This window comes from Moschus berezovskii, chromosome 4 (assembly GCF_049115385.1).
Source record: "Moschus berezovskii isolate FMDL1 chromosome 4, NW_MosBer_1.0, whole genome shotgun sequence".
NCBI classification, from domain to species: domain Eukaryota; kingdom Metazoa; phylum Chordata; class Mammalia; order Artiodactyla; family Moschidae; genus Moschus; species Moschus berezovskii.
Genome location: NC_142463.1, coordinates 84,115,441 through 84,143,417, shown reverse-complemented (window position 1 = coordinate 84,143,417; position 27,977 = coordinate 84,115,441).

Genomic DNA, 27,977 nt, shown 5'->3' with positions numbered 1-27,977 from the left:
AGCTTCATATATGTAGATGAAAAAAGGAATCAATCCAAGTGTCTATCAGCAGTTCAAGCAAAAAATAAACTCTGTTATATTCAGATATCAGACTACTATTCAGAAATTTAAAGGAATGATATATATTATAATTTCAATGTATGTAAAAAATAATTAAATGAAGTGAAATAAGGTAAAATTATACTTTATTCTTTTCTAATGTTAGTTCTAGAAAATGTATACTAATCTATAGTGATATTAAAAATATATATACTGAATGGCTCCAGGATGGGACTATGAAAAGCATAGTAGAAATAATTTTTGGAGGTGATGGATATGTTCATTATCATGATTGTGGTTACAGTTTTCATGCTTGAAATTTAACAAATACTCACTTTAAATATGTGTAGTTTATTGTATGTCACTTATACTTCAATTAATAAAAATAAAAACAAAATCAACAGAGTGACTATTACTGGCTAATAATGAACAAACACTTATTTTGTGGGTGAAAAGTAAAAGTGAAAATCACTCACTTTAGTCTGACTCTATGTGACCCCATGAACTGTAGCATGCCAGGCTCCTCTGTCCATTGGATTATCCAACAAGAATACTGGAGTGGTTTGCCATGTCCTTCTACAGGGGATCTTTCTGACCCAGGGATAGAACCTGAGTCTCCCGCATTGCAGGCAGATTCTTTACCATCTGAGTCACCTGGGAATAGTGCAAATTGATAGATCTCCAAAGGGACGGGCAGAATCTTCAAACTTTAGTGCCTGCAAGCAATTTGATTCAGCCTGTGCATTTTCAAGATGTCTTTGATAAGAAGTTCTGTCAAGGGATCTGTGCTTAGAGCTGCTTCTACAGACATCTTGAAATAAAAGGTTAATAGCTGGTTTATGCCTTAATTTGGGCCTGAGAAATGCCTAAGGTTTGTATTTTAATTGCAACACAAACTCTAGACATCTACGGAATGAATCCAGATCTAAGATAAATAAGCATCCGATGAGGTTAACTATGAATTAAACTAACCTTCTAGACTTCATAGTTAATTATTTATAAATGAAAAATTAATGATTAAACTTTATTGGTGAACACAGTCAGACAGGAGAATGAGTGGACTGGAGAATAGATACTAATTAAATATCACTGAAATGGCTACCTGCACATAAAGTATGCAAGCTGAAATAACCCCAGAGATGACACCTTTTCTAAATGAATTGGTCCATTCTCTCTCAGTCACATCTGTCTTGACAGTAAGTTTACCACATAAGGAGCAAATTTGGGACATTCATGTCATCATGAGATATCCACTTTAGTGAAATCTATATAGATTTTTGTTCTGGGTAAAGCTCATTGTGTCTCATGAGTTTTAGTTTCATTTCAAATTCAAAACCACTGTTGCAGGTTGATTAGTGGACATATGACAGGGCTGATTAAGACATATGCTAAGAACATTTTCCAACCCGTTCTTTGGGTGTACTGGGTAAAGCTGATGTATTTTGGTTCACATTTAAATTTCCTTCAGCTTCTATGAATTAGGATAATAGTAAGACCTTGGAAATGGCAACCCACTCCAATGTTCTTGCCTGGAGAATCCCAGGGACGGGGGAGCCTGGTGGGCTGCCTTCTATGGGCTCGCACAGAGTTGGACACTACTAAAGCGACTTAGCAGCAGCAGCTAAGATCTGGGACTATTTATGTGTATGTATTTGGACTTTTCAGGTGGTGCAAGTGCTAAAGAACACACCTACCAATGCAGGAGACAAAGACAGCCAGATTCAATCTCTTGGTTTTGAAGATCCCCTGGAGGAGGGCATGGCAACTCACTCAAGTATTCTTGCACGGAGAATCACATGGACAGTGGAGCCTGGCAGCTATAGTTCATAGGGTCGCACAGTGTCAGACATGACTGAAGTGACTTAGCACACATGCATGCATGCATTCATTCATAATTGATATACTCATTCATTTCTTTAATTCAAAAAACTTTTCTCAAAATGCTTACCACATTCCAGGCACTGAGGGAATCATAATTGAATTAATACACTTGCAATATTTCAGGACTAAAGACAAAAATCTTATTTTTAAGATTATCATCAAAATCTTTCTCTTTTAGTTATCATGAATTTTAATATTATTTATATTATGTTATAAGGCACATTATTTTTAAATGCTCAGATGAAGGACTATAATTATGTTAGGCAATTTCATATAAGTGATAATATAAAAATAACTTTGCTGTGTCATTATTTAATACCATTTTATAACTTGATGAATTTTAATACTATATAATACATTTTTCTTTCCATTAATATGTTTTTCAAGCTAATTGATACTGTAAGTATTCAAAGATTTTAAAAGTGAATTGATAGTTGTCAGCTGCTCTAAGATAACTTTAACATGTAGAAATAACATTTTGAGTTTCAAAATTATCCTGCACACAATTTCTATGTGGGAGACTTCTTGAAATCAGATTATTCCGTGTATGGAGAGGTCAGATTCAGGTTTTGTAAAGGCATGAGAAATTGTCTAGGCAAGTAGTAAAATGTGAGTAAGTAATAAATGCTGGGACAAATCTTGCATTAAAATTAAAACTTCTTATACTTCCTTTTCTCTCTGGAAAAAGACTAGTTCTTTCAATAGTGTTTTTAATAAAATAAAGCTTAAATTTGGAGTCTTAAGTGTGGAACAATCTTAGTTGTTACAAATATGAGAAAATGCTGTTAGCAGAGTTTAATTTTATTTTTGCTAGAATACACAAAAAGAGATAGCATTTATTATTGTTTTGTTCATACATCATTTTAAGACCTCAGAGTTTTTGTGAGAATATATCACATTTTGTAAAAAATAAATATTATTTAATATAAACTATAGCCAGTATTGGCTTTTCTGATGGCTCAATGGTAAAGAATCTGCCTGCAATGCAAGAGATGCAGGTTTGGTCCCTGGGCTTGAAGATCGCTTGGGAAAGGAAGTGGCAACCCACTCCAATATTCTTGCCTGGGAAATCCCAGGTACAGAGGATCTGGTTGGCTACAGTCCATGGGGTTGAAAAAGAATCAGGCCTGACTTAGAGACTAAGAGACAATAGAGACAATAACAACAACACTTTTTGACAGCAGGAGAATGCACACCTAACCTAGGTACATTTAAAATCAAAATTATTTCAAACAGCTGCAGGTCTCAAAGAAATACATACATACACACATAAATACACAAACAAATTACTTTCTGGGGCTAAACATCTTCCCTGGCCCCTAGTATGCACTCTGAAAATTCTCAGGCCATATCATCCATCTCCAAAATTTTGATAACTACCTACAAGATAAAAACTTCCTAGATATGTGTTTATTGACCAAATTTCATTCTATTAGCCACACTTCAAGTCAGTCACCTGTAAAGCCAAACTCATTAAGCAATTTTCTCTCTACCTTGATTACCCCAGTGCAAATCTCATCTTTCTCTTATATTTTCTCTCATCAACTATCCAACCATCCAATGCAGAAGCCAAGACCTGAGACTCATTTTCAAAGTTCCCCAAACCCCAACCTCTGAACGTTCGTGAATTTGGCAATAGTGCCACTTACTCTGCCTGTTTCTCCTTTCACACTGTTGTGCTAATTTATTATTTACTTTTTAAAGTATAATATTCTTTTATGTAGTCACCTTACCCTGCTTCTCTCTCTTCTAATTTATCTGCTAAATATCTGAAAAACTGCTTCAAAATTAACTTTGATTATGTTATACCATTTATAAATTCCAATGGCACCCCACTCCAGTACTCTTGCCTGGAAAATCCCATGGACAGAGGAGCCTGGTAGGCTGCAGTCCGTGGGGTGGCGAAGAGTCGGACATGGCTGAGCGCCTTCACTTTCACTTTTCTCTTTCATGCATTGGAGAAGGAAACAGCAACCCACTCCAGTGTTCTTGCCTGGAGAATCCCAGGAACGGGGGGAGCCTGGTGGGCTTCCGTCTATGGGGTTGCACAGAGTCGGACACGACTGAAGCGACTTAGCAGCAGCAGCAGCAGCATGTTAAACCATTTATAAATCCCTTCATGTTTTCCTCTTACCTATAGGGTAACATGCAAATTTTCTCCTGATCTGATAAAAAAGACCTTCACTGATATAACCTTGCTCCTTTTCTTTTATTATTGTTACACTCTGTTTCTCTGTCTTCTGTTCAAATCAGCACAATATGTTATTTCATTGCACTTAACCTTTTCAGATGCTTTTGCATTTGTTTTGAAAAATTTTGACCTTTTTTCACTTCAGATAATGCTGCTGCTGCTAAGTCGCTTCAGTCGTGTCTGACTCTGTGTGACCCCATAGACGACAGCCCACCAGGCTCCTCTGTCCTTGGGATTCTCCAGACAAGAATACTGGAGTGGGTTGCCGTTTCCTTCTCCAATGCATGCATGCATGCTAAGTAACTTCAGTCGTGTCCAACTCTATGCGACCCCATGACAGCAGCCCACCAGGCTCCTCTTTCCACAGGAATCTCCAGGCAAGAATACTCGAGTGGGTTGCCATTTCCTATTCCCTCAGATAATACTAGTAGTACTTTAAAACTAAAAACCAAAATTTCCTATCTATACCATCTCTGAGGATATCAAAGACAGTTTACTATTACTTTCTTCTGCCAACAGAAGTACTTTTAGATAGCTCCGTTAATAGAACTAGCTACTTCATACTGTTTTGTTTATTTCACCCACAATTTCTGTGAACTTACACTTCAGTGCACTCAGCATAATGCAGAAAATTATTTTTCAATGTATGAATTAATTTGTATATCGTGCCTCAAATGAGTGGATAGTCAGTACTGGAAATACACAATACACAAAAGAGCAAATGTTCTTGCTCATTTAAAGCCCTTTATTCTTAATTGTAATCTAATGTACTAATTTTTAAAATGCCTTTATAGCAAATGAGATTTATGTTAGTTGGAAGCAGAAACAGAGACAATGAAAAAAATTACAACACAAAATTAATGAAAAATGTTAAGCCATGGATCAAAGAAAGGTCTCCAGTTTTGGAGTTTTAAATGTGACGGTAATGGCAAAGTAAAGAAAATAGCTGAACTAAGATGTACCTTATGACACTACTGGTTAAAAATGGTCTGCTCCAGTGTTCTTGCCTGGAGAATCCCAGGGACAGGGGAGCCTGGTGGGCTTCTGTCTATGGGTCACATAGTGTCGGACACTACTGAAGTGACTTAGCAGCAGCAGTAGCTGGAAAATTAGTGCTAAATATTACAAATGTACATAAGGGGTACAGGGGCTTCCCAGGTGTCACTAGTGGTAAAGAACCTGCCTGCCAGTGCACGAAATATAAGAGACGCAGGTTTGATCCCTGGAAGGCAGCTATACTCACAATATACCAACAACGGTGGTTTGGTCCCTGGATCAGGAAGGTCCCCTGGAAGATTTCAGGGCAACCCACTCCAGTATTCTTGCCTGGAGAATCCCATGGACAGAGAAGCCTGGTAGGTGACAGTCCATAGGACTGCAAAGAGTTGGACATGACTGAAGTGACTTACACACACATGCACATCTAAGGGACATAAGTCTGTTGTATCACAAACATGAGAACTTTTACACATGATGTTTCAGTAATATGAAAACATTTATGCTCTTGGTTAAACTTCCTGAAATTTACAGTGATTTTGAGAGATAAAACAATGATTGCATTTTAAATAAGTTTTAGAAAATTTAATTCAAATTTTGGAAATTCCTTACAGATAATGAAAGTTAAGTTTAACTTATTTTTTAAGGATTTATAACCAATTTACATCAGAAATATGTATTTAATCTTTTATACAGGTGGAATACATACTGAAGGAACATACTTTTATGCACATAAGAGATTCCCAGTTGGAGATTAGAATATTTCAACATGATATTGTATTAATACCTTATCATTTAGGTTTTATATTGACACCAGAAATGCATAATTTTAATAACAATGTGGTCAATGTTGTTGATTTATTCTGTGTGTATATAAATTCTGTCAGCTCAACATGACTGCTATTTCTTCTTTATCATCAAACATTTCAATTTAAAATTAATAAAGAACTTTTGGCTTAATCAACATTTTTAATTAAAATCGTAAAGTTACAGACATTTTACCTTTCTTTTTTTAGTCTTCTTATTTAAATTGGGTGGAAATTTACAATTATCTGATGCCCATGCTTCATCATACAGGCCAAAAATGATTATCTGTATATCAGGGATTAGAAAGCCAGCTCAAGAATACTGGATTGAAGAGTAGCTCTCCTCTCCCTGTTAAGGTTTTCCATTTTTAATTGAGTCCATGAAATACTAAAGGTAGAGGATGCTCTTGGAATCTAGACTTCCTGTACAAACCAACCCTGTAAATAACATGCACTGGTATATATGGAGTAAGAACCTTTTTGCAATTAGAGATAAAATATTAAAAGTAATACAATGAATAAATGCCACCATTAAAACTGAATCCTGAATTTCTACCTCCATTTCAGAGCTCTATTAATTTATTAGATTTAAATTTAATAAATAGAATATTCCTGTTAACTTATAGATAAACCTTTATTTTAAAACATCCTGAAAAATCTGGGCTGAAAACCCTATTTTGTGGTCTAAAACACTTTGCACCTTTTGTCATGCCTTTATATTTCTTACAATAACATGTTGAGTTTTTCCTAAAAGGTTGACTTTTTTTTTCCTAAAAGGTTGAGAAAACCTGTATGAATTTTAGTTCAGTCCATTCTTTAAATGTAATGTATTAGAAGGAAATGGCAACCCACTCCAGTGTTCCTGCCTGGAGAATCCCAGGGATGGGGGAGCCTGGTGGGCTTCCATCTATGGGGTCACACAGAGTCGGACACGACTGAAGTGACTTAGCAGCAGCAGCAGTAAAATACTGTATCCCTGCAATATTCCAAGACAGTGATACTATTATATCCATGGGATAGTCTGACAACTGGTTTTATGTACCATTTTTGTCATATTTCACATCTGCAAGTTTCTTTTTTAAAAGTGTTTTATATGCCAAGGGCAGCAACTATTGTCATCAGTCATTTCCCAGAGGTTAAGCTATCTGAATTTCAGTCATGTGAAAATACATTCCTGTGAGGGATGCAGACTAGGAAAGACTTCAGGAGGATTTCCATCCAGATTTGGAAATAAGAGGCTGCCGAGAGACTATTCATGTCACATCTCTCCTCTTACAAATTTTGTGAAAGTGATTCCTATCTTCGTTATTTCCCACGTCTACAAATATTTCTTCTCAAGAAGATAGCTGCCTGATATAAAGTAGAATACATCTAATAAAAATAAACATTACTTCTGATATAGTTTCAATGAAAGACTGAAATAATATTTACCATTTTAACTGTAATAATCTTGGAGTTAAGGCTAATAAAAGTTCTCAGAAGTATTACATTTCTAGTTTAAGCCAATTTTTTAGAATGTTTTTGCCCCCAAAATACCCTAAATCCTTTTAACCTTAATAGCATACATGCATGCTAAAAACAAAATTATCTGTAGGATGAAAATGAGACATGGACAGAAAATGATTCATTAAACTTGTTTTATTGTTTTAAGAGTGAAAGTTATTTTTCCAAGTTGTCCAGTTCTACCTTTAAAGTCAATAGCATTATTTGTGACAGAAATAAAACAGAACAACTGAGCAACTTCTCTGAAGCTACCATTGAGACTGACATATTTTCCAGAATTCCCTGACAGATATTAGAAGAGGTATTTGGTGATAGTACTAAGCCAAAATTCTAGAATAATGATAAACTGCATGGTATCCAGATATAGATTGTAAGTCACAGAAGAGGGATGTATTATTAAATTTGTTCAGCAGTGCTGAAATCAAGTTAAAGGGCGATTTTAACTATTGAGCAGTAAATATAAGTAGAGATTCAATCAAGTGAATAGTGAATCATTTGGTTGTTTTATACATGAATGGTGAGCTGAAGACATTTTTTAGGTAATTTTTATTTCAATAGAATCCAGATTCAGTGTGTGTGTGTTAGTTACTCAGTCGTGCCCAAATATTTGTGACCCCATGGACTATAGCCGGCCAAGCTCCTCTGTCCATGAATTCTCCAAGCAAATATATTGGAGTGGGTTGCCATTCCCTTCTCCAGGGACTTTTCCTGACCCAGAGATCGACCCCAGGTCTTCTGCATTGCAGGCTGATTCTTTACTGCCTGAACCACTAGGGAAGTCCCAGAATCCAGACCAGGGTCCAGTAAATCAAAATTTTGGAAGCTCATTAATTATTATAATAAAACAAAACAGAACCACTATACATGAACTGCTAGCTGTTTACCAGACAAGACAGAGTTAAAGGAAACAAATAATTATATACAAAATGGGTGTGTTCTTTTCAGTTAACTGCTAATTGTTTTTTCACTTGCGTTGGTACAAATTTTCTAGTCACTGTCTATAAAGTATTCCTCTTGTGTATGACACTAGACATTCTTTCTCTGGCATCAAGCAAACACATTCCTGTCTATTTTAATGTGTGTACCATTAGGTAAACAACCCAATACAATGAGATTATAAAACATAAAGATCTTATATTTTAATAATTTTCTTGTTAATTCTCAATTGAAATATCTTGTACTCACCAGGTCACAGAACAAGGTCACAACTCTCTTAACGTAATCCTACTTCCTGGAAGAATTCTAAAGCAAGACAGTGATGTAGGAGCATGTTTAGCTTCTGTATATGTGTGTGCTCAGTCTCATCTGACTCTTTCCAACTCCATGGACTGTAGCCTGCTAAGGTCCTCTGTCCATGGAATCTTCCAGGCAAGAATACTGAAGTGGGCTAGCATTTCCTATTCCAGTGTATCTTTCCAACCCTCGGATCAAATTCACATTTCTTGTGTCTCCTGCACTGGTGGGCAGATTCTTTACCATTGCGCCACCTGAGAAGCCCTTTAATTCTATGTCTCCACTGGCTTGAATATACTCATCAGTCAACTTCACCTCTTTTCCCAACTTGTTAGCTCAGGATTCTGACTCTTCCAGTATTAGAGTGGTTTGCTGGAATTGGCCAGAAGGGGAAAGGAGGAGTAATAAACTAAGGGAAAATCAAGCAAGAAAAAAAAAAAAACTTAAGCACGGCTTCCCTGGTGGCTCAGATAGTAAAGAATCCACCTGCAATGTGAGATACCTGGGTTTAATCCCTAGGTTGGGAAGATCACCTGGAGGAGGGCATGGCAATCTACTCCAGGTATTCTTGCCAGGGGAATCCACATGGACAGAGGAACCTGGTGAGCTACAGTCCACAGGGTAGCAAAGAGTCGGACAAGACTAAGTGACTAAGCACACAAGCATGAGAAAAGATCTTAACAAGGTTTCATCTTAAGCTCTATTTCTCTTTTAAGAGTTTCTTTAATCATGAATCAGTATTAAAAAGTTACCTTGTTGCTCAAAGCTATTTGCCTCCTTAATTGCTTAATTTGAGAAAGTAGATGAATACTATCCCTGTCTCATGTTTTCTCATGTTTATCATAGGTTAGTAAATCAGGCAATCTAACTTGGACTGTGAAGAAAGCTGAGCGTTGAAGAATTGATGATTTTGAACTGTGGTGTTGGAGAAGACTCTTGAGAATCCCTTGGACTACAAGGAGATCCAACCAGTCCACCCTAAAGAAAATCAGTCCTGAATATTCACTAGAAGATCTAATGCCAAAATTGAAACTCCAATACTTTGGCCACCTGATGCAAAGAGCTGACTCATTTGAAAAGACCCTGATGCTGGGAAAGATTGAAGTCAGGAGAAGAAAGGGACAACAGAGGATGAGATTGTTGGGTGGCATCACTGACTCAATGGACACGAATTTGAGTAAGGTCCAGGTGTTGGTGATGGACAGGGAGGCCTGGCATGCTGCAGTCCATGGGGTCACAAAGAGTCAGACACGACTGATCACATGAACTGAACTAACTGAACCCTAATCTTAACTTGTCTTCTATTAGAAGCATCTTTGTATTCTTGGTGGTTTAGTCGTATGGCTTTTATTGAATTACCTAACCTTTAGTAAAACCTTAACTTTACTGCTGTTGGTGTATATGCTTTTAAAAATATGGAAGATAAGAGTTTTTCTTTAATTTTTTCAGCCATTGTAATAGTTCACACTTTATTAAATATATATTTATTAATCAGTTGTTCATTTTAAGATTGGGAGAGTACATCATCAAAATATTAAAATGTTTATATACAGTATATATTAAACTGCTGGTATCTGGATATCAAAATATAAGCTGACAATGCTTTTAAAAGATTAGTTTTCTTTTTTTAAGCATATCAATTCTATAACTTTTTTAAAAAGCATGGCAGTGGCTTAGTCCCTAACCCTTGTCCAACTCTTGCGACCCCACGGACTATAGCCTGCCAGGCTCCTCTGTCAATGGGATTCTCCAGGCAAGAATACTGGAGTGGGTAGCTATTTCCTTCTCCATGGTATCTTCCAACCCAGGGATTGAACCTGAGTCTCTTACATTTCAGGCAGACTCTTTACCGAATTAGCTACAAGGGAAGCCCTTAAAAAAACCTAGAAACATTAAAAAGTCCAATTTTCTAAAAGTTCAAAATGACTTTCAGAAGTATACATGTGAGCCTTAGGTTTACTAAGAAATCGAAATATCCTTGTTAATTTGTACATGTAAATTACATTTTCACATAAAAAGTTTGCATATGCAATTATGGAGACTACATCAATATTCAATCTTAAATGTCAGAACCATTAACCCTCTCTCCCACAAACTATATTTCTATTAGACTGAGTATTTTAGTTAGTAAGGATTTTTAATATTTATCAAAACATGACAAATATATTAGAATGGAAGAATTAACAACAACTGTATTTAGATTTTTCCCACCACTAACATTTTAAGGAAAGTATATGGACTGCGGTCTGCTGTGGCAGTAATCTTTCAGAGAAATGAACAGAAAATCAGAATAAACTTTAATGTCAATGACATAAATGCTAAAATTAGCTTAATGAAATGAGTAAAATCGATATTCTAGTAGATTTACTCATTCTCTCCAATTTTATTTATTGAGCAACTACCAGGTTTTTATTGTGCTATAATGTGGACTCACAGAGATAAATAAAGTTAGTTTTCTTATGCTAAAATGTGTAATTCATAACATTGCAATCAAATAATTACAACAAAATGCTATAGTGATATATGAGGACATTAATGTAATTCTTTAGAATGCAGCAAATAACTTAGGTTAGTAAATAACAGGTGAATGAAACTTGGGCTAAGTCCTTAAATATTAAAGATTCAGATAGATAAACGGATGGATAGATAGGTAATAGAAGTGAATAGAAAATTCTAGGTTAAAAGAATAAATAAGCAAAAACAGAAAAACAACTTGGTGAGTTTGAGGAATAATTGTATTTCAGTTTTCTGATAATGCAGGACATATGGAGGTAACAGATGAAAAAATAATTAAGTCTAAAGAGGGACAAGTTATATTAGGTCATTTTTGTCAACAGATATATATTTCAGGCATCATTTTATGGGTGCCTAGAAGACAAAAACAACAGACTCATGTGATCATATGCATGCTTGGATGCAAGGATATTTTGAAGGGTCTTTGGGAAGAGAAGCAAAAGTGTCAATTAGGTGCCATGGGAGTGCTGAGAAATGGACACTGGGAGATGAAAATGTAGAAAGAGCTAGGGACTCTTTCCCTAATCACTTAGTCAACTATAGATTTTTATTGACATGATCATTTTGAATGGGGCTATAAAATATGATGCAATGCCTCTAGACGTAAAGTATAGAAGGTAGCTGCCAAAGTGTATACAGCTCTGAAAACAACTCTAACGCTCTCTCTTTTCACTCAGTTTGTTGCTGCATATCTGAGCCCTTCGATTGTGCATCTTCTTCATTCAACTACCTCATTTTGATTTTCTTTAACTCCAGACTCATTTTAACTGTTGCGCATATTCAATTTGATATTTTGTGAAAATTGTGTTTTGAAAATTTTCTGGTACCTTGTCCCAGTATTTCCTGATCAATGTTCCCAGAATTTTTACATCTTGCTTAGGTCCCGTATCATATTTGTTTTATATCACATGTGTGTGGAAATTATTTTATAGGAGGCTTAGCCTGATTTAAATTAGAAAATTAAGCAGCTCCTGCAGCTTAATTCCAGAAAACTAAGTGACCCAATCAAAAAATGGGCCAAAGAACTAAACAGACATTTCTCCAAAGAAGACATAAAGATGGCTAACAAACACATGAAAAAATGCTCAACATCCCTCATCATCAGAGAAATGCAAATCAAAACCACAATGAGATACCATTTCACACCAGTCAGAATGGCTGCTATCCAAAAGTCTACATGCAATAAATGCTGGAGAGGGTGTGGAGAGAAGGGAACCCTCTTACACTGTTGGTGGGAATGCAAACTAGTACAGCCACTATGGAGAACAGTGTGGAGATTCCTCAGAAAACTGGAAATAGAACTGCCATATGATCCAGCGATCGCACTCCTGGGCATACACACCGAGGAAACCAGAATTGAAAGAGACACGTGTACTCCAATGTTCATTGCAGCACTGTTTATAATAGCCAGGACATGGAAGCAACCTAGATGTCCATCTGCAGATGAATGGATAAGAAAGCTTTGGTACATATACACAATGGAGTATTTTTCAGCCATCAAAAAAAATGCATTTGAATCAGTTTTAATGAGGTGGATGAAATTGGAGCCAATTATACAGAGTGAAGTAAGCCAGAAAGAAGAACATCAATACTGTATATTAACGCATATATATGGAATTTAGAAAGATAGTAACCTGAACCCTGTATAAGAGACTGCAAAAGAGACATAGGCATTTAGAACAGTCTTTAGGTCTCTGTGGGAGAGGGTGAAGGTGGAATGATTGGGGAGAATGGAATTGTAGCATCTATATTATCATAAGTGACCAGTCCAGGTTCGACGCATAAATTTTCCTCTGTTCATTTCTTTGCATTTGTGCTTTTTCAATAAAAATACTTTTAACTGAAAAAAAAAATGAATTAGAAAATTAGAATTCCAAAATATTCATGGGTACTGTAATAATAATAAAAAATAATTCCTGTCATGAGTCACTGGTCAGCAATATTTTCATTCTCCTCTTTTGCCATCATGAGGTTACCATTCTGGTTCATTGCTGTTTTAAGTGTATTCTTTATGAATTTTTCTCAGATGTGGTATATGGTTGATATATTGTCTGCTCTTTGCCATACTCAGTATCTTTCTTTCATCCTGACAGATAAGGTTTCCCATTTTTCAGTCTTTTGTCTCAAATGACTGTTGATAGCATTCCAACTTCATGCTTACAACACTACAGTTCAGGGGTTATGGATCACTCTGTCCATAAGGGCCACTTGAGTGCAGGAGCTTGTAAATTTTCTATTTATTATTAGGCTTCAGGAATCTTGCTTATGTTTATTTCTGTTCCAGCCTGGAACACACTGAGCCCTTTCATTCCACAAATCCTGCTTTTTCTACAGCTCATCTAAATTTTCTGCTAGTGTTGAAGTACTGCCTCTTCTGTATTTCTGATATTTACACTTCCTAGAAACTTATATTTCATGAAAGGTCTCCTGACTCCACCACACAAATGTTTTCTTTCTTTTATCTCCTTGATACTTTCAAGTATCTCATGATTTTGATTCAATAATATACTAAATTTATTTCGAAGTTTCAAAATAATAGTAAAAGTTCAGTTCAGTCGCTCAGTCGTGTCCGACTTTCCGCGACCCCAGGAATCACAGAACGCCAGGCCTCCCTGTCCATCACCAAATCCCCAAGTTCACTCAAACTCATGTCCACAGAGTCGGTGATGCCATCCAGCCATCTCACTCTCGGTCGTCCCCTTCTCATCCCGCGCCCAACCTTTCCCAGCATCAGAGTCTTTTCCAGTGAGTCAACTCGTCGCATGAGGTGGCCAAAGTATTGCAGCTTCAGCTTTAGCATCAGTCCTTCCAATGAATAGCCAGTAAAAGTTACAGATCTCAAAAGATGCGAAGCAAAATTTCAGTTCAGTTCAATCACTCAGTCGTGTCCAACTCTCCGCGACCCCATGAATTACAGCATGCCAGGCCTCCCTGTCCATCACCAACTCCCGGAGTACACTCAAACTCATGTCCAGAGTCGGTGATGTCATGCAGCCATCTCATTCTCCGTCGTCCCCTTCTCCTCCCGCCCCCAACCTTTCCCAGCATCAGAGTCTTTTCCAGTGAGTTAACTCGTCGCATGAGGTGGCCAAAGTATTGCAGTTTCAGCTTTAGCATCAGTCCTTCCAATGAACACCCAGGATTGATCTCCTTTAGAATAGACTGGTTGGATCTCCTTGCAGTATAAGGGACTCTCAAGAGTCTTCTCCAACACCACAGTTCAAAAGCATCGATTCTTCGGCGATCAGCTTTCTTCACAGTCCAACTCTCACATCCATACATGACCACGGGAAAAACCATTGCCTTGACTAGACGGACCTTGGTTGGCAAAGTAATGTCTCTGATTTTTAATATACTATCAAGGTTGGTCATAACTTTCCTTCCAAGGAGCAAGCATCTTTTAATTTCATGGCTGCAATCAGCATCTGCAGTGATTTTGGAGCCCAAAAAAATAAAGTCTGACACTGTTTCCACTGTTTTTCCATCTATTTCCCATGAAGTGATGGGACCAGATGCCATGATCTTTGTTTTCTGAATGGTGAGCTTCAAGCCAACCTTTTCACTCTCCTCTTTCACTTTCATCAAGAGGCTTTTGAGTTCCTCTTCACTTTCTGCCATAAGGGTAGTGTCATCTGCATATCTGAGGTTACTGATATTTCTCCCAGCAATCTTGATTCCAGCTTGTGCTTCTTCCAGCCCAGCGTTCCTCATGATGTACTCTGCATAGAAGTTAAATAAGCAAGGTGACAATATACAACCTTGACGTACACCTTTTCCTATTTGGAACCAGTCTGTTGTTCTATGTCCAGTTCTAACTGTTGCTTCCTGACCTGCATACAGGTTTCTCAAGAGGCAGGTCAGGTGGTCTGGGATTCCCATCTCTTTCAGAATGTTCCACAGTTTATTGTTAGCCACACAGTCAAAGGCTTTGGCATAGTCAATGAAGCAGAAATAGATGTTTTTCTGAAACTCTTTTGCTTTCTCCATGATCCAGCGGATGTTGGCAATTTGATCTCTGGTGCCTCTGCCTTTTCTAAACCCTGCTTGAACATCTGGGAGTTCACGGTTTACATACTGCTGAAGCCTGGCTTGGAGAATTTTGAGCATGACTTTACTAGCGTGTGAGATGAATGCAATTGTGCGGTAGTTTGAGCATTCTTTGGCATTGCCGTTCTTTGGGATTGGAATGAAGACTGACCTCTTCCAGTCCTGTAGCCAGCGCTGAGTTTTCCAAATCTGCTAGCATATTGAGTGCAGCACTTTCACAGCACTGATATAAAAAGCCAAGCTTTCGAAATGCCATTTTTTATGAGAAATTATCTTACTATTTACAAAAAGAAAATATGAGAAGGGTTTTCTCATATAAGTTTACATAGGATAAATAAGATTTTGGTAATATTATAAATCATAATATTCATTGTTCACAGGGATATAGATTAATAATAAAATTATACTGATGGTGGCAGTTTAAATATGTGCAAACTTTCAAAGGGATATTAGGCAGTGTGTATACAAAACTTTTATATTGCACATATTTTTGACCCACTAATTTTTCTTCTAAAGATTCACATTTAGGGAATAAAATTAAACAGCAGCAAAGTTGTATGAAGAAGTGCTTATCTTAGCTTTGTTTATAAATGTAATATTTATAACATTTTTGTAATTTTTTATAATTTTTGTAATTAATTAATACTAAATAATAATGGTATTATTCTATTTTGAATAGGTCATTTATCTTCAGAACTTCCCCCTAAGTCAAGGAAATAATGCTTCAAATCACACAGTAAGTCAAAGGCAGGTAATACTTTCACTTTCGATGTGCAAACAGATAAGTTGCCATCACAGACTCCTCCCAAAATTGGCTCACTGGACAGTGCTGGGACAGCTACCACTACCTGCCGCTGGACACTAGATGCAAATCCACCACTGCCTGCAAGTTTGATTTTATTTCTGCCCGTAAAGAACTAAATGCTACAAGAATTGCCTTTCTGCCATGAATATCCAGGAAACTAGACAATATATATGAAATAATAATATCCAAATCTTGAGCAATAGGCAGTATAGCCCTGTGTTCTTAAGAAAAGGAAAAAACGTAGAGATTTATACAATTTCCTCAGTTTACTATCAGAGGTATTTTCTAGGTCACAGTGAGGGAGAGGGAACCCAACCCTACACAGGTCTGGGAAGAATTTGTGTTGCCATCAACCAGAGTAGAGGTACCTCTTAACAGAAGGCAATCAGTCATCAGAAAGGTCCTGCTTAGGATAGGACTGAATCAGCCCTAGATGAGGCCTTCTCTGAGAATGTCCAAAAAACCTTAAAACACACACACATGCACAAACACGCATACACAAACATGTGCACACACACACACACACACTGTAAATGATCAAATTAACTTGTGAGTAACTTATCTCATGCCAGAACAAAGTCTTAGCACTATTAAAAAGAAAATAACAAACTCTATGAGCAACAGAATAAAATTCATCATGCCCAGAAAAATTATGAAAGCAAAGCAAAGTAGGTGTATATGACCTGTATGATTTTTCAATAAATCAAAACAGATGCAGAAATGACAGAGATGATCTGTTTTCAGGAAAAATAGTTACAGTATTATAAACATTTCCAAGAACGGTAATGAAAACAGGATATAACTAGGAGAATAAATAAAGATACAGTTCAGTTCAGTTCAGTTCAGTCGCTCAGTCGTGTCCGACTCTCCACGACCCCATGAATCACAGCACGCCAGGCCAAATAAAGATACAAAGCATACTTAAATGGAACTTTTATGAATGAAAAATGCTATGTATAGAATTAAAATTCATTGGATGGACTTAATGGCAGAATAGATTACTGAAAACATCTGTGAAATTTAAGACGTAATTATAGATATTATCTAAAATAAACTAGAGAGGGAAAAAAGGCTGAGAAGATGGGCTTGATATTTAAGACAACATCAAACAGTACGCAGCATACCATTTGAGTTTTTTACATTCTAAAATGAACAAAATAAGACAAGGGGGGAAGACAAAATATATATATATAAAAAGTGTTTGCAAACTTGCTAAGTTATGAAAAATATAAACCATAGAAACCAGATGTTCAATAAACCCCAAACAGAATAAACCTAAAGAAAACAATGTCATGTTACATACTAATGAAATTTTTGAAAAACAATGTTTGGGAGAAAATCTTTTAGAGAAATCAAAGGAAAAAATTGAGATATCCGTACTATACTAAGCATACAAAGAATACTTAATGCTCAATTATTAATAATTAAAACTAAGAATAGTACCATTCATAATTTTATTGAATTTATATAGCAAATAAATCTGATCATCATGCCTGAAAGGCTCAGGAAACACTTGCCGTCATTTCTGAAATATCATCAGTATTTAACTTTATATCTAAGGGGCATTTTGGCATATTAAATTTTATCTGGTTACTATATAAAATTGCAATGCCTAATTATTAATTTACAACTAAGTATATAACAAGATGCAATGTTTTGTTCTACATTATCAGTTTATTGTCCACCTTTAGAAAATGTATAAAATGTTTCATAATGTTCTGAAAAACATATAGTCAATGTGCACAATTAGAAGATCAAAATTATTTTGTTCAAATATTTAATAGTATAAGGATAATCATTTTTTAAGGACTTTAATGTTCAAATTTATCATATTCAACACATATTACCCCATTCAGAAATGCCTTGCAGGCAGAAGCATAATTTCCATCTTTTGGTCAGAGCCTATTATACATCAAGAAATGTCCAGAGAATGCTATCACTTCCTTTGGCTACTCTCTTTGTTCTCTGATTATATGATTGAATAATTCACATTTTTTGCATTATATTTATTTTTTGTTTTACTAGCATATTTTGTTACATTATAATCATGTCTTTCAATATTGGGAGTTTTTCTCTCCTTTTATGATTACTTTGCTATTTGTTTTGTTTATAATGATTATTGTTCTTGTTAATCCTTTATAAACCAATACACTAATCTACAACGAACAATAATGGTAGCTAAGGACAGAGGTATAATTTGTTTTGTTTTCGTTTTGCAATATCTGAGGGGAGAACACTTTGAAAATTTGGGAAAGCTGATGACGACAATGTTCAAGTTAACAAAATATAACTCTGGTAAGCTGTTAGTCATTTAAATAATTTCATCAGGTAAGAGAATCAATCAAACAGATTCATTATTATAATTAATCTAAATTTTCGGTGTCTGTGGAAGTTCTTGAAATGTTGAACCCAAAATAACAAGGTAACATAAAGTAGAAAAGCTGATTTTAAAAGTGCATAATACTGTTTATAATAGCCAGGACATGGAAGCAACCTAGATGTCCATATGCAGATGAATGGATAAGAAAGCTTTGGTACATATACACAATGGAGTATTTTTCAGCCATCAAAAAGAATGCATTTGAATCAGTTCTAATGAGGTGGATTAAATTGGAGCCTATTATACAGACTGAAATAAGCCAGAAAGAAAAACATCAATACAGTATACTAACGCATATATATGGAATTTAGAAAGATGGTAACCTGAACCCTGTATACGAGACTGCAAAAGAGACATAGGTACATAGAACAGTCTTTGGGACTCTGTGGAAGAGGGTGAAGGTGGGATGATTTGGGAGAATGGCATTGTAGCATGTATATTATCATATGTGAAATGAATCACCAGTCCAGGTTCAACACATGATACAGGATGCTTGGGGCTGGTGCACGGGGATGACCTGGAGGGAGGATATGGGGAAGAGGGAGGTGGGAGGGGGGTTCAAGAAAGGGAACACATGTACACTCAGGGTGGATTCCTGTCAATGTATGGCAAAACCAACCAATATATTAATGTAAGGTAATTTGCCTCCAATAAAATAAAACAAAATAAAAAATAAAATATTCTTATCTAAAAAATAAAAATTAAAAAATAAAAGCACATAATACATTAACAGACTATACCTTATAAACATTATATATATATATATATATATATATAACAGAACAGCTGCAAGAATGAAAATGTAGGAATGGATGGAAAACATATATATACATATAATGGATGGAAAATAAATATATATATATATATATGTACTGAGTAGCTAAAATGTGTCAGATATTATCCTACATGAGAAATGACTTCTAAATAGGGTTGTTTTTTGTCCCCATTTTACATATGAGAAATGAGAGACTATGGAATTTACATCAGATTGTTCAACTGTTAGATGTGCATCTAGAATCTAAATTCAGGCAATTCCGTCCCAGATGTTACTATGCAATGTTACCTTAGTATGAAATCCAGGATCAGTAGTTACTTCCACAAGAGGAGAAGAAATGGATCTTCACCACCAACACTTTATTTTTTTTAACACTTTATTTTTTAATAATTAAGATATTGGACGAGTAAAAAATGCCATCCAGAATATAAATGTCTGAATTTAGATCCTGGATGCATAAATTACAGCTGAAAAACTACATGCAAGTTGCACAGATTCCCATCACTCACATAAAAGATGGCACTAGTAAGCGACCCTATCTCTATGTGCATTTTACGTGGAAAGAATTTATGTGTAAAGAATATAGAATAACATGTTGCACATTTGAGGTACTCAATGTCAGTGTCATAATTATTACCAGTCTCAACGTCTCTGGAAAAAAAAATTAGTGTCATGAATAAAGAGCAGAAACTAGTTTTCCATGCAAGTTAATAAATTTGTCAGTGCTTGAGATGCTTGATAAAATTCCAGGAGAAGACATAGGAAAGTAGAAATGTGATCCAAGAATACGAAATATCAAGTTTCAATTTACGGCTTTCATAGCTGTCTCTATAGCGGTGATGGATAAAGTCTAAGCAAAGTAAGACATCACCAGTGGAACAAGAATTGAGAGAAGGGGACAAAAAAGGGAGGATGTGTGGTACATCAGTGTTATCCTGACTTACTATATTATCATCTTGCTATTTATTATACTAAGCATCAGTTCAGTTCAGTCACTCAGTCGTGACCAACTCATTGCGACCCCGTGAATCACAGCATGCCAGGCCTCCCTGTCCATCACCAACTCCCGGAGTTCACTCAAACTTATGTCCATCGAGTCGGTGATGCCATCCAGCCATCTGATTCTCTGTCGTCCCCTTCTCCTCCCGCCCCCAATCCTTCCCAGCAACAGAGTCTTTTCCAGTGAGTCAACTCTTCGCATGAGGTGGCCAAAGTACTGGAGTTTCAGCTTTACCATCAGTCCTTCCAATGAACACCTAGGATAGATCTCCTTTAGAATGGACTGGTTGGATCTCCTTGCAGTCCAAGGGACTCTCAAGAGTCTTCTCTAGCAACACAGTTCAAAAGCATCAATTCTTCGGCGATCAGCTTTCTTCACAGTCCAACTCTCACATCCATACATGACCACTGGAAAAACCATAGCCTTGACTAGACAGACCTTGGTTGGCAAAGTAAAGTCTCTGCTTTTTAATATACTATCTAGGTTGGTCATAACTTTCCTTCCAAGTAGTAAGCGTCTTTTAATTTCCTGGCTGCAGTCAGCATCCGCAGTGATTTTGGAGCCCAAAAAAATAAAGTCTGACACTGTTTCCCCATCTAGCTATAGTCAAATACTAAAAAACACCATGAATATAAAAATAAGTTGTTAGTGCCTATATTCCTGTAGTCTTTTGATAAAACATAATAATTTAAACATTGTTTAAAATTATGCACAGTTCTAAGAAACCAGAGACATGAACAGATTCTTTGATATTGGACTCTGTGGGAGAGGGTGAGGGTGGGATGATTTGGGAGAATGACATTGAAACATGTATATTATCATATGTGAAACGAATCGCCAGTCCACGTTCATGGCATGATACAGGTTGCTCGGGGCTGGTGTACTGGGATGAACCAGAGGTATGGGATGGAGAGGGAGGTGGGAAGGGGGTTCAAGATGGGGAACACATGTATACCCGGGGCAGATTCATGTCAATATATGGCAAAACCAATATAATAATGTAAAGTAATTAGCCTCCAATTAAAATAAATAAATTTAAAAAATAAAGAAAGAAATTATTGATAAAATAATTGATAAATTTTAAAATAAAAGAACATATAAAGTTTTATATATTATTAAAGCTGAATTTGTAGTAGAGCCTGAAGTCCAGCAGGTTGATTCCCCCAGTTCCATTCTTCTTTCTCACGATTGCTTTGACTATTCAAGGTTTTCTGTATTTCCATACAATTTTTTTTTTGTTTGGATCTCGATCAGAAGGACTTGGGTCCCCCACGAGCGGTGTCGGGGAGTGGGTCTTCAGGCTCTACTACAAAGCCACAGTCATCAAGACAGTATAGTACTGGCATAAAGACAGAAATATAGATCAATGCAACAAAATAGAAAATCCAGGCATATATCCATGCACCTACGGACACCTTATCTTCGACAAAGGAGGCAAGAATATAAAATGGAGAAAAGGCAATCTCTTTAACAAGTGGTACTGGGAAAACTGGTCAACCACTTGTAAAAGAACGAAACTAGAACAATCCTTAATACCATACACAAAAATATACTCAAAATGGATTAAAGATCTAAATGTAAGACCAGAAACTATAAAACTCCTAGAGGAGATCATAGGCAAAACACTCTCTGACATAAATCACAGCAGGATCCTCCATGACCCACCTCCCAGAATAGTGGAAATAAAAGCAAAAATAAACAGATGGGACCTAATTAAAATCAAAAGCTTCTGCACAGCGAAGGAAACTATAAGCAAGGTGAAAAGACAGCCTTCAGAATGGGAGAAAACAATAGCAAATGAAGTAATTGACAAAGAATTAACCTCAAAAATATACAAGCAGCTCCTGCAGCTCAATTTCAGAAAAATAAATTATCCAATCAAAAAATGGGCCAAAGAACTAAACAAACATTTCTCCAAAGAAGACATAAAGATGGCTAACAAACACATGAAAAGATGCTCAACATCACTCATAATCAGAGAAATGCAAATCAAAACCACAATGAGGTTCCATTTCACGCCAGTCAGAATGGATGCTATCCAAAAGTCTACAAGCAATAAATTCTAGAGAGGGTGCGGAGAAAAGGGAACCCTCTTACACTGTTGGTGGGAATGGAAACTAGTACAGCCACTATGGAGAACAGTGTGGAGATTCCTTAAAATTCTGGAAATAGAACTGGCATACAACCCAGCAATTGCACTCCTGGGCATACACACCGAGGAAACCAGAATTGAAAGAGACACATAAACTCCAATGCTCATCGCAGCACTATTTATAATAGCCAGGACACGGAAACAACCTAGATGTCCACCTGCAGATGAATGGATAAGAAAGCTGTGATACATTTACACAATGGAGTATTCAGTTCAGTCAGTTCAGTCGCTCAGTCGTGTCCGACTCTCCGCGACCCCATGAATCACAGCACGCCAGGCCTCCCTGTCCATCACCAACTCCCGGAGTTCACTCAAACTCATGTCCACAGAGTCAGTGATGCCATCCAGCCATCTCATTCTCCGTCGTCCCCTTCTCCTCCCGCCCCCAACCTTTCCCACCATCAGAGTCTTTTCCAGTGAGTCAACTCATCGCATGAGGTGGCCAAAGTATTGCAGTTTCAGCTTTAGCATCAGTCCTTCCAATGAACACCCAGGATTGATCTCCTTTAGAATGGACTGGTTGGATCTCCTTGCAGTATAAGGGACTCTCAAGAGTCTTCTCCAACACCACAGTTCAAAAGTATCGATTCTTCAGTGATCAGCCTTCTTCACAGTCCAACTCTCACATCCATACATGACCACGGGAAAAACCATTGCCTTGACTAGACGGACCTTGGTTGGCAAAGTAATGTCTCTGCTTTTTAATATACTATCCAGGTTGGTCATAAATTTCCTTCCAAGGAGCAAGCGTCTTTTAATTTCATGGCTGCAATCAGCATCTGCAGTGATTTTGGAGCCCAAAAAAATAAAGTCTGACACTGTTTCCACTGTTTTTCCATCTATTTCCCATGAAGTGATGGGACCAGATGCCATGATCTTTGTTTTCTGAATGGTGAGCTTCAAGCCAACCTTTTCACTCTCCTCTTTCACTTTCATCAAGAGGCTTTTGAGTTCCTCTTCACTTTCTGCCATAAGGGTAGTGTCATCTGCATATCTGAGGTTATTGATATTTCTCCCAGCAATCTTTACCAGCTTGTGCTTCTTCCAGCCCAGCGTTCCTCATGATGTACTCTGCATAGAAGTTAAATAAGCAAGGTGACAATATACAACCTTGACGTACACCTTTTCCTATTTGGAACCAGTCTGTTGTTCCATGTACAGTTCTGACTGTTGCTTCCTGACCTGCATACAGGTTTCTCAAGAGGCAGGTCAGGTGGTCTGGGATTCCCATCTCTTTCAGAATGTTCCATAGTTTATTGTTAGCCACACAGTCAAAGGCTTTGGCATAGTCAATGAAGCAGAGATAGATGCTTTTCTGAAACTCTCTTGCTTTCTCCATGATCCAGCGGATGTTGGCAATTTGATCTCTGGTGCCTCTGCCTTTTCTAAACCCTGCTTCAGGCTCCTCTGTCCATGGGGATTCTCCAGGCAAGACCACTGGAATAGGTTGGCACACCGCCCACCAGAGGATCTTCCCTATCCAGGGATCGAAACTGCATCTCCTGCATTCTAGGAAGATTCTTTACTGTCTAAGCCACCAGGGAAGCCCATAATTACTGATAATTATTCAGCTCATATATCAGAAATTTTATCTGAAACTTTGCATAGATTTTCCTAATTATTTTTAAAATAAGATCAACAGGTATCTACTATTCATATTTCACTTTGTAGATATAGAAAATGATGTACAAAAAGTTAATTAACTTGCTCAACATCTTAAAGTCCGCAAATCTAAGAAGTATAGGATGTTTGATTTTAACCCAAATAGTCTAACTCCAAACTACCAGCAAAATGATGGGTAGAAAAAATTACAGAAAAAAAGTATCATGAAACAGGATAATATACACACTTAGACAAGACTATACTATCTTTGTGGCAGAAGCTGTGCAAGGAAATTGTTCTGGGAACTGAAATTTTCTACTTCTTGAGCTTGCATAGTTAAGAGAAGTGTGTTCACTCTGTAACACTTCACTGGTTTGAGTAAGTAGCATTTATACATTTGCAATTTTTATTTATTTTTTACATATATACTATATGTTCAGTTCAGTCGCTTAGTCGTGTCTGACTCTAATATACTAACCTTAATATTTATAAAGTATATATACTTAGATATATTTGCATTAGTAAGAAAGAAATGGCCAACCAGGTATGAGATTCAGCAAAAACAATATATAAAATTTACAAATTACCATGTATAATAAATATTGAAATATTTACTGAGTAAATATGATTACAAATTAAAAGTTTAATGGAAATTAGGGTAACTCACAAATGCCTATAAATATGTAAAAGTACCAACAGGAAATTTTACAAATGAAAAAGTCGGACTGCTTGTAAATAAAAAGTATAATATGTCCTACATTATATATTATAGATCAGAAAAAGATTAATGAACTTGAAAGAAGATATGAAAATTATGCAAACTTTGCAGAGAGACAGGAATATGGAAAATATGAAGACTTTCAAAATTATTAAGAATAGAATCAAAATATTACATATATTTCTACAAAATTTTGAATACTGACATTCTTCCATTCTTTCACATTTCTGAGTATTATAGGCTGAATGTGGCTTCCCTGATATCTCAGCTGGTAAAGAATCTGCCTGCAATGCAGGAGACCAGGGTTTGATCCCTGAGTTGGGAAGATCACCAGGAGTAGGGCATGGCAACACATGCCAATATTCTAGCCTGGAGAATCCCCATGGACAGAGGAGCCTGACGGTCCACAGCCCATGGGGTCACAAAGAGTCGGACATGACTGAGTGATTAAGCACAAGAACACAGACTGAATAATAGTTTTCTACAAATATTCATATCCTAATCATGAGAACATGTGAGTAGAGGAGAAGGAGACAATAGAGGATGAGATGACTGGCTGGCACCACTGACTCGATGGACAAGAGTATGAGCAAACTCTGGGAGATGGTGAAGGACAGGGAAGCCTGGCGTGCTGCAGTCCATGTCGCGAAGAGTCGAACACGGCTGAGCAACTGAACATCAAGAGAAAAGCTGGTGTTGTTTTAAACCACTTGTGTCTGTGACAGTTTGTTATAGCAGCAATGAAGAGCCAATACAGTAAGTCTGCTAATACATTTTCATTTAGGAACCTTTCTGGCCAGTGCAAAATCTAGATGGATCAATATATATCATCAGCATTCCAAATACTGCCCTTTTATTTTTTACTCCTGAGACTGCTAATACATTTCTATTTAACTAGCTTGTTTGGCCAACAAAAATCTCATCTCTGTCTCTCTCTCCATAACCATATCTTGTCTCTTTCTTTAAGATGAGGAGAAGACTGAAAGAACAGACTCTCAGGCCTCTTGCCTCAGCTTTAATAAGAGTACGTTCTGTCTTTTAAATATATATTAACTTCTCTCTTAACTGATCTACTGATATTATATAAACAACTCTCTAGATTACAGATACTCTGTAGTCTCTGTGCAAAACATTCTGGTCAATGGCCAGTGCCCTGATAAATACTTGTACCTAGCTGGCTACTCTTTAATATGCCCACACAGTTTTGGTCCTATCCCACCAATTCTGTGTTGCCCTACCTAGAGTTGGTTGTATTTTTCCAAAGTTGTGTTAGGTGCACTTGTTTTTCTGTATTAATTTATTTTCTGAAACAATTAAAGTTAATACAGGATGCTCGGGTCTGGTGTACTGGGATGAACTAGAGGGATGGGATGGGGAGGGAGGTGGGAGGGGGGTTCAAGATGGGGAACACATGTACACCCAGGGCAGATTCATGTCAACATATGGCAAAACCAATACAATAAAGAAATTAGCCTCCAAAAAAAAATTATATAAATCAGCAAAATATGAAGGTAAAAGTAAGTTGTTTCTAGAAAACATAAATAAGTTGTAAGCACTGAAAAAATTCAATAGAGGCAGGCCACTAAAAATATTGTTATTTAATTAGATATGAAAGTTGTGGATAAAACTGAAAGTTATCTAAGGAGGATTTTGCACTTGGCTGGCCTTGTAAGTACAAAAATTCATCTCATAATAACAATCACAAGTCCAGTTCCAGATGCTATATTTTGGTCCTCCAATAAAATTGTTTATTTTCTACCAACAGAGCGCTTGAAAGGCAAAAGCCCATGAGCAGGGCCATGACCTGGTTTGCAATTACTGACCTGAAAAGGATTCTTCCCTCCGACTTATATCATTAAAGAAAATCCGAAGTAGTTTCTTTACTTGAGAAAACAAAATGTTGTCAAATTTTAAAGTCTTACCATGATAAAAATTATATGTGAAATCTAACAAATAATATAAATGAATCTATATACAAAACAAAAACAGACTCACAGACATAGAAACAAACTTATAGTTACCAAGGAAAATGTGGAGGTAAATCATGAGTATGGAATTAACAAATAGCATCTATTATACACAAAGTAAATAAGAGCAAAAATTTACTGTGTATCACAGGGAACTATATTCAGTATTTTGTAATAACCTATAACAAAAAAGAATCTGAATACATATATAACTGAAAAAGATAAATACACAATAAAATTATTATTTACATTTATATAATTAGGCATACATCTTTTTCCTATAAATTTATGAATGTCAATTAAGTTCAATCTATAAGAGAATATGCCAGCTAACATCATTTACCCATATATTTAAGCCACTATAAACCATTTTTCTATGTACCCATTTAAATTTACTAATTTTGCCTGGATATAGAAAGAATAAGGGAAATTGGTGTATTTCCAAAGTTTCTCGAGTAAAAAGAATGTTATTCAAAATATGTAAATATTGACTAAAATACTGACTATAATATTATTTTATTTAAAAATAGCATGTAGATAGATGGAGAAATATACTGTGTTCGTGGATTGGATAAATAAATATTGTGAAAATGAGTATACTACCCAAAGTAATTTATACATTCAATGCAATCCCTATCAAGCTACCAACGATATATTTCACAGAGCTAGAACAAATAATTGCACAATTTGTATGGAAATACAAAAAACCTCGAATAGCCAAAGCAATCTTGAGGAAGAAGAATGGAACTGGGGGAATCAACCTGCCGGACTTCAGGCTCTACTACAAAGCCACAGTCATTAAGACAGTATGGTACTGGCATAAAGACAGAAATAGAGATCAATGGAACAAAACAGAAAGCCCAGAGATAAATCCACGCACCTATGGACACCATATCTTTGACAAAGGAGGCAAGAATATAAAATGGAGAAAAGACAGTCTCTTCAACAAGTGGTGCTGGGAAAACTGGTCAGCCACTGTAAAAGAATGAAACTAGAACACTTCCTAACACCATACACAAAAATAAACTCAAAATGGATTAAAGATCTAAATGTAAGACCAGAAACAATAAAACTCCTAGAGGAGAACATAGGCAAAACACTCTCCGACATAAATCACAGCAGGATTCTCCATGACCCACCTCCCAGAATATCGGAAATAAAAGCAAAAATAAACAAATGGGACCTAATTACAATCAAAAGCTTCTTCACAGCAAAGGAAACTATAAGCAAGGTGAAAAGACAGCCTTCAGAATGGGAGAAAATAGCAGCAAATGAAACAACTGACAAAGGATTAATCTCCAAAATATACAAGCAGCTCCTGCAGCTCAAGTCCAGAAAAATAAACGACCCAATCAAAAAATGGGCCAA